The 8840-nt window shown below is 39.0% G+C and overlaps 1 pseudogene; it reads right to left on the reverse strand.

The window, feature by feature from the left end:
• Window positions 1-4538: 4538 nt before the first annotated feature.
• LOC101289784 (paraplegin-like) lies at window positions 4539-5659 on the reverse strand (annotated as a pseudogene).
• Window positions 5660-8840: the final 3181 nt, after the last annotated feature.

Genomic DNA, 8840 nt, shown 5'->3' on the forward strand with positions numbered 1-8840 from the left:
TAAATCGGAGGAGTCTTTTTGGAAAAATCCATTTGTGAGTCTCAAAGTCCTTCAGTTTAATATAAGTGAATTCATATCAAAAGAAATGAGTGAGGCAGCTTAATTCTACCACCCAAAGTACAAACTTAAAAAGAGGAAAAAAAAAGACATCTTTGGGTTATACTGAGATATCTCATCTCCCTTTATTTACATATTTACTCATTCATGTTATTTCTAACTTTCTAGCCCTGATTTTGCATTTCCATTTTGGCACACGGAATAAAATGCAATTTTATTCCGTGTGCCAAAATGGAAATGCAGTTTTATTCCATGTGCCAGTTTATACTGAACTAAATGACTTGCTACCACCTAAAGGTTTATAAGGCAGAGAAAGCCTGCAAACCATTTATTTTTGACCAATAACCAAAGAAAATAAGTAAGTTCTCCTTTTTGTTGTCTTTGTTGCTTATCCATTGGAAAGAATTAGGTAGGGCCCACATTCCTAACTCCATGAAAAAGCCAGAAGCTAAGATGATTTGATCTAAGTAGTTTGATGCCCAGCACTCATTCTCTAGTTCAACATCTAGAAAGATAGCAACCAAACTTATATTATAATAGAAACAAACGGTGACGTTATTTTCTGGAAAGCAAATACAACCAAAAATTCTCTTTATTTTTGGTCCTGACCCAATCAATCAGTGATGTGGCAGTGGGGCTGGTGTGTAGTGAAGGAAGTTCTAAGCTGATTCTCAGTGCCTCACTGTTAAATATAAATTGCCCCAGAGCACCTAACATTTGAGATAAGCATTTAATATGAAGTTACAGTAACAAAGTCAATATGCTAAAATGGGTAATAGAGACAATGTTTGGAGGTGAGGAAAAAATATAAAGAAAATATATTTAAAGGGGAAAATATGGTCCTCTAAGGAAGAAAGAAAAGACAAAATGAAGGTAGGAGGAAAGAAAAAGAAAAAAAAAGGAAAAGAAATAGAAAAGGAGGGCTTCCCTGGTGGTGCAGTGGTTAAGAATCCACCTGCCATTGCTGGGGACACGGGTTTGAGCCCTTGTCCGGGAAAATCCCACATGCCACAAAGCAACTAAGCCCATGTGCCACAACTACAGAGCCTGTGCTCTAGGGCCTGTGAGCCACAACTACTGAAGCCCACGTGTCACAACTACTGAAGCCGCGCGTCTAGAGCCTGTGCTCTGCAACAAGAGAAGCCACGACAATGAGAAGCCCGCACACCGCAACAAAGAGTAGACCCCGCTCGCAGCAACTAGAGAAAGCCCGCACACAGCAACAAAGACCCAACACAGCCAAAACTAAATAACTAAAATAAATAACTTTTTTTAAAAATTTAGAAAAAAAGAAATATAAAAGGAAATTCAGGAAAAAGAAAACTCTAATATATGTTATAGCAGAATATTATTTTTGGGGGGGATAGAGAATTTGGCAAAAAAATTGAGGAACTCCTATAGGAAAGGTAATGAAATATTAAAAACTAGGGAAATATAATTTTCATATTTTTTGCTTTATAATATCAGGATAAACATGTAATCTAAGTCTAGTTGTTCAATTGAACTAATTTGAAGTTCTCAGTTAACAATCCCAATGACTAATGTGAACAATGTTAACTATAACATTAGCTGAGCTGGGTTTTTTTTGTTTGTTTCTTCTAAAGATTTCCACTAATTTTATCCTTCAAAATTTAATCCCTGGGAGTTTGTTCTCAAGAAATGAAGGGTAAATTACAACTCTTCGTGGCTGTGCCGTGGTCATCCACGTGTCCTATTACCACACAAAAATAGTCACATCCTCTTTTAATTTTATTTTTTATACAGCAGGTTCTTATTATTTATCCATTATATACATATTAGTGTATACATGCCAATCCCAATCTCCCAATTCATCCCATTACTACCCCCACCCCCACCACTTTCCCCCCTTGGTGTCCATACGTTTGTTCTCTACATCTGTGTAAGAGTCATATCCTCTTAAGCAGAAGAGGAACATTTTGCATAGATTCAGCTTTACACATTCAAAGGACTACAAAAAAATTATGTACACTTAAGTTGATATCATTCTGGGATATCTTTGTGTGGTCTGATACAAAGGATGATGCCTCTGTCACAACTGAATGCTTATAACACCTTTATTTGAAGAAATTCTGCAGAATTGAATTTATACAATATCTTAATTATACAAACCTAGATTGTTGGTACAGAGTTTTTTACTTATATATATTGTCCATCATTACTAGAATGCATAATATATCAGTATTCTGTATTTATGAATGTTAGACTTTAAAAGAATGCTTTATTGGAATGGTGATTTCTTTAAACTTTGTTTACCTCATATGCTATATATATTTGGATCTTAATAAAAAGCTAATAATCAAGAAAAGAAAAAGAAAGTTGTAGGGGAATTAAGGAAAATATATTCTGCAGGAACTATGCTCAAGTGAAATGATTTTAAAAATCACTTTGGATAATAAGTGATGATAAACTTATGTGTAAGCATGTTTTAAAAATCATCAGTGTAGAATTAGGAGGAAGAAGGATGGAAATCTGTTCTCCTCTAGGACAGCTTTCTTTATTATGGATAATTCATTAGCTGGTCTAGTTTTGTTCTTATTTAAACAGAATGCTTATCTCATGAATATCATATATCAACATTTTGAGCTCTTACTATGTGAATGATACTAAGATCTATTAGGCCCTAAAAGATTTTGAAAATACTTCCATCATCTTTGGCAGTACTTCCACAATATGTGTTCCAAAACTTTTCCACTTTTCTTAGTTTCATATTCACTGATATTAATTTATTGAGAAATCAAAGTTATCTAAAGTGATATCTGTCCTCATTGTCTACTTTCATAGCTCCTTTTTCCTACCCTCTAGCCTCAGGCCAAAAAGCATTTGCACTACTTCCAAAAACTAATTTCTCTACTTAAGTTTTCAGTTATAGCCCAAACAGAGCCCTGTATGCTTCATTTCTGATTCTCCTTTGTAACTTTTAATTTCATCAAACAGGTAAATAATCAACTAATACAGAGATAACGACTAAACCCTGATGCTGTCATTTTATGTTTAAACTACAGCCCTCCTTTTAAATGACTAATATCTAAGGATTAATATCTCACAATCACTACATTTCCATGCTCTTTATTCTTTCCTTAACTCCCCCATCTTCCAAATTCCTTACTTTGAACTATCAAAACTATCAGGGATTCACAAATCACAAGACTAATAGTTGTTTCCAAGCCCACATTTTCCTTGACTTCCTGGAAGCCAGTTCTGCTTTCTTCTCTTACTCATTAAACGTCTGAGTTCTTCACGTTTTATTTCTCAGTCTTCATACTTTCTCTGCTCATGAATGAATGCAAAGTGTGTATTTCCAATTGTTTATGGCTACTTGCATATGGGTGTCTTGTCTTATTTTAACACATTACATTTATATCTAAATTCATGACCATAAAATTATGTCTTTACACTAAGGCCAATGACAAGATCAACTCCTAAGTACTAAGAACCTACCCCTATTTCCCTCCCAATTCCTGGGACCCAGGACACATTAGGATGATGGATTGCAGAAAGACACCCTTAGACCCTGACTAGGAGAAGAAAGGCCCAAGTGCCTCTCACATTTATCACCTCTGTTCTCTGGAGGGAAGTGTGTCCTGGAAGCTTTTGGTGGTAATAATGACCCGCTGGGGGGCAAGTAAGCCCCAGCAAGTCTGGACCCCCATGGCTGGTTCTCCCACCCTACCCCCTGCAAGCTCTATAGTAGTAGCTGCGGGTCTCCTGCGCCAGAAGTGACCTTGTTAAAAGAGGTGGTCTCCCGAGGGGGACGGCCGCCCAGGGCCATGCACATTGGCTCCAAAAGCGGCTCATGGTGAAGAGGCGCTGGTCTCTTGGGGAGAGTCTGAGAAAGGCCTAGTGGAGCGTTTGTCCCTGGTGTAATGGAGATCTTCCTCTCCGCCTCCATGTGCTCCAGCAGCCTGCAGACAAGAGCACTGCCTGACTCAGAAACGCAACCCCCTTCTGCTCTTCCTTGGAGAGGAGCTTGCTCTTGGCGCAGTCGTGGCAATGACGCTCTCGGCGGCGGCTGCGGCGAACTGGACATGCGCACGGCTTCCCACGCAGCACGGCTTCCACGCAGACTCCTCAAAGACGCGGATGTGGCCACGCCGCTCCGCACGCTGGAGCTCGGCCCCAGCTGGGCGTTGTGCAACGTGTGAGTTCGGTGGACGTCTGGACGACGACGTGGTCGGGAGTGCCCAGTTCATGTGTTTCCACCATAAGGTATTTGGGCATTTGCTCGTCCTTGGTGCTGGAGGAGCAGGACGTGCTGGTGGAGTGCTTCTTGCCCACCGCGAGAATTTCGTCGGTGTGAACGGTGCGGGGCCCTGGGCGGAGGCTTCTTTCCACCGACTCCGGGCGGCTCATCATAAGAACAGCACCAGTGCCGCCGGCACCATCAACTTGGCTCGCAGTGCCTTCCCACCGTGGCCGGCCCGGCAACAAGGGCTGACTGCTTTTCCCCTGTTTGTGGCGTCCGCAATCGCGCGAGGAGCCATTTTAATCCGATTGAAAGCACTGATTCCTCCTTCACTTCCAGTCTTTCTAGCCAGACGCAAAATATACCACAGGGTGGCTGAGCCCCCTGCTGTCATCCCCAAGGCAGAGAGGGCATTTCCAAAGAAGCCCCTAAGCCTATAGGAAACTGGGATCCTGACGTTGCCTTTGATATTCAGCTCATCTTCAGCTGCTGGAAGCGTCTCTCAAATATATCAGTATTTGAAACCTGCATTCCGTGCATCAAGGCCAGCCGAGGCCACCCAAACACCACGGCTCCGGTGTGCAGATAGACTTACACCACATCACTGTGGGGCACCACCTGGACCTTCTGTACTTGGCTCCTGGCCAGCATCTCGTGGACAAAGTTGGTCCAGGAAATGGTACCCCTGCTAGTGCTGGGCGAGATCAGCCAGCTCATGAGGACAGCGATGACAAACAAGGTGAGTAGATGCTCCCAGTACTTCCGTCCTATCGTTGAGCCTTCTCTCCTCTTCGTCATCTTCAAGGGTCCTCTCCTTGGGTTTATCATTGTCCTTAGTCCTCTGCTTCCTACTTGAGGTGTTAAAATAGTGCCGCCTAGAAGTTTCCACCTAGAAGTCTGACTGGATTATGGACTACATGCTTTTTCAGCAACAATCCACTGATCCCTTAAAAGGCAGGGGTTAGCAGTGGGCAGTTGCAAGCTCTGTAGCCTCGGCCCCCAGCCTAGGCAAGACCGTCCTGAGGCCTGTGGACAAAATTTAGCCCCCTCCTCGCACTCAGGTGGAGAGACCTGGGTTCCAGCCTGAGCCTGGGGCCCTGAAGACACCTAGAATACAGCACAGACCCTCGTGGAAGGACATTTTTTTCTTTCCTCGTTGAAGTGCTTCTTATTTTTAGAGCAACCAAAAACATTTACTATAAAACCTGTTTTAAAAATGAAAATAGTAGAAGTGAAAAGCTCAACATGATTCACTAGATTATGACAGTCCAGTTAGGAGCTGCAAGAATAAATAATCCTTGTTCTTGAAAAAAGGTCAAAAGAAATGACCTAATCTGAAAATCAAACACAGAAGTAAAAAGTGAAAAAGAGAGAGGGAGGGAGAAAACCTACATCCATGACCTTTGTGATAATATCAGTCTAACATATGCATCTCTCAAATGTAGAATGAGAGGACTGAAAGAAAGGGTCAGAAACACAATGGAAAAAGTAACACCAATAATTCTTAGAATTTGGTGAAAAGAATAAATTTATAGATCAAAGAATATCAGTGAACTGCCAGAAGGATAAGTAAAAAGAAAACCACATAAAGTACAGCAAACCAGAGGCTAAGGGAAAAATATTGAGATCACTACAGAAGAAGGACGTATTGTGCATAGAGGAATAATGATGTGTAGAACAGTCTAATTAAAAGAGGGGTGGGCAGGGAAACCAAGAGAAAGGCCAGGACACATTCTTAGAAAATGAAAGCATAAGGAAGACACATTCAGATGTACAAAAGTTGAGAAACTTAAATTATAACATAACTACATAATGAAGATAGTGTGTTACTGGATGAGAACAGAATAAATCAATAGAGAATAAAGAATCCAGGAATAGACAAACACTTACAAATTAATTTAATTAAATTTTTTTCCATTTTATTATTTTTTTAACATCTTTATTGGAGTATAATTCCTTTACAATGTTTTGTTAGTTTCTGCTGTATAACAAAGTGAATCAGCTATACGTATACATATATCCCAATATCTTCTCCCTCTTGCATCTCCCTCCCACCCTCCCTATCTGACCCCTCTAGGTGGTCACAAAGCACTGAGCTGATCTCCCTGTGCGATGCAGCTGCTTCCCGCTAGCTATCTGTTTTACATTTGGTAGTGTATATATGTCAATGCTACTCTCTCACTTCGTTCCAGCTTACCTTTCCCCATACCTGTGTCCTCAAGTCCATTTTCTCCATCTGCATCTTTATTCCTGTCCTGACCCTAGGTTCATCAGAACCTTTTTTTTTCTTTATTTTTTTTTAAGATTCTATATATCTGTGTTAGCATACAGTATTTGTTTTTCTCTATCTGACTTACTTCACTCTGTATAACAGACTCTAGGTCCATCCACCTCACTAAAAATAACTCAATTTTGTCTCTTTTTATGGCCAAGTAATATTCCATTCTATATATGTGCCACATCTTCTTTATCCATTCATCTGTCGGTGGACACTTAGGTTGCTTCCATGTCCTGGCTATTGTAAATAGAGCTGCACTGAACATTTTGGTACATGACTCTTTTTGAATTATGGTTTTCTCGGGGTATATGCCCAGTAGTGGGATTGCTGGGCCATATGGTAGCTCTATTTGTAGTTTTTTAAGGAACCTCCATACTGTTCTCCATAGTGGCTGTATCAATTTACATTCCCACCAACAGTGCAAAAGTTTCCCTTTTCTCCACATCCTCTCCAGCATTTATTGTTTGTAGATTTTTTTGATGATGGCCATTCTGACTGGTGTGCTCTAATTATTAGTGATGTTGAGCATCCTTTCATGTGTTTGTTGGCAATCTGTATATCTTTTTTGGAGAAGTGTCTATTTATGTCTTCTGCCCATATTTGGGTTGTTTGTTTTATGATATTGAGCTGCATGAGCTGCTTGTATATTTTGGAGATTAATCCTTTGTCAGTTGCTTCATTTACAAATATTTTCTCCCATTCTGAGGGTTGTTTTTCCATCTTGTTTATGGTTTCCTTTGCTGTGCAAAAGCTTTTAAGTTTCATTAGGTCCCATTTGTTTATTTTTGTTTTTATTTCCATTTCTCTAGGAGGTGGGTCAAAAAGGATCTTGCCATAATTTGTGTCATAGAGTGTTCTGCCTATGTTTTCCTCTAAGAGTTTTATAGTGTCTGGCCTTACATTTAGGTCTTTAATCCATATTGGCTCTATTTTTGTGTATGGTGTTAGGGAGTGTTCTAATTTCATTCTTTTATATGTAGCTGTCCAGTTTTCCCAGCACCACTTATTGAAGAGGCTGTCTTTTCTCCATTATATATTCTTGCCTCCTTTATCAAAGATAAGCTGACCATATGTGCATGGGTTTATCTCTGGGCTTTCTATCCTGTTCCATTGATCTATATTTCTGTTTTTGTGCCAGTACCATACTGTCTTGATTACTGTAGCTTTGTAGTATAGTCTGAAGTCAGGGAGCCTGATTCTTCCAGCTCCATTTTTCTTTCTAAGGATTGCTTTTGCTATTCGCAGTCTTTTGTGTTTCCATACAAAATTATTTTAATTTTTGACAAAGGTGCCAAAGCATTTCAGTGGGGAGGTAAATTCTTTTAAGCAAATGATCCTGCAACAACTGGATACACATAGGGAATAAATAAACCGTAATCCCACCTAATAGCATATAAAAACATTCATTTGAGATAGAGCAAAACTAAAATGCAAGAGTTAAAACCCTAAAAGTTTAGAAAAAACAGTAGTGCATTCTTTATGCACCCTGAGGTAGACAAAGCTTTCTTAGAACATAGAAAGGAATAATAGGAAAGAGAAAACATGATAAATTTGACCTCATTAAAATCAGACTTTATCCAAATAGGATAAACTTAATAAAATACACAAGCAAAATTTATAGTTGACAAAAGCCCTGTATAAAAAATATATAAAGTACTCTTAAGACTCAACAATAAAAAGACAATCTAAAACAATGGGTAAAAAACTTGGATACTTCACAAAGAAAGATGTACAAGTGTGCAATAAACATGAGAAAAAAGTTCAACATTATTCATAAGGAAAACTTTAAGTGAAGTCAAATTTATAGATATTCACAAGAATGGCTAAAATTTAAAAAGTCTTTTAACACCAAATGTTGGTCAGGATTCAGAACAAGTAGTTCTCTTACATGCTGATGGTAATGTAAATAATGCACCCTCTTTTAAAAAAAGAAAGTTTGGTTGCTTATTATGAAGGTATATATCTGTCTCTGAAGTTCTACCCTAGATATTTACCCAAGATCAATGAAATTCCATGTCTACAAATAGTCTGCTACAAGAATGTCCAGAGATGCTTTATACAAGAGTCAAAAACGAGAAGTGGCCCTGCTGTCTGTTCATAGGAAAATGCATGAATATTTTGTGGTAAAGTCATATAACAAAATGCTACTCATCAATAAAAATAAACAAACTACTAATACATATAAAAATAGATGCTTCTCACAAAAAATGTTGGCAAATGAACCCAACTCAAAAAATTATATGCTGTATGATTCCATTTGTAATATATTCGAAAACAGGCAAAACCAATCCATGATGAAAA

This window comes from Orcinus orca, chromosome 3, assembly GCF_937001465.1.
Source record: "Orcinus orca chromosome 3, mOrcOrc1.1, whole genome shotgun sequence".
Taxonomy (NCBI): domain Eukaryota; kingdom Metazoa; phylum Chordata; class Mammalia; order Artiodactyla; family Delphinidae; genus Orcinus; species Orcinus orca.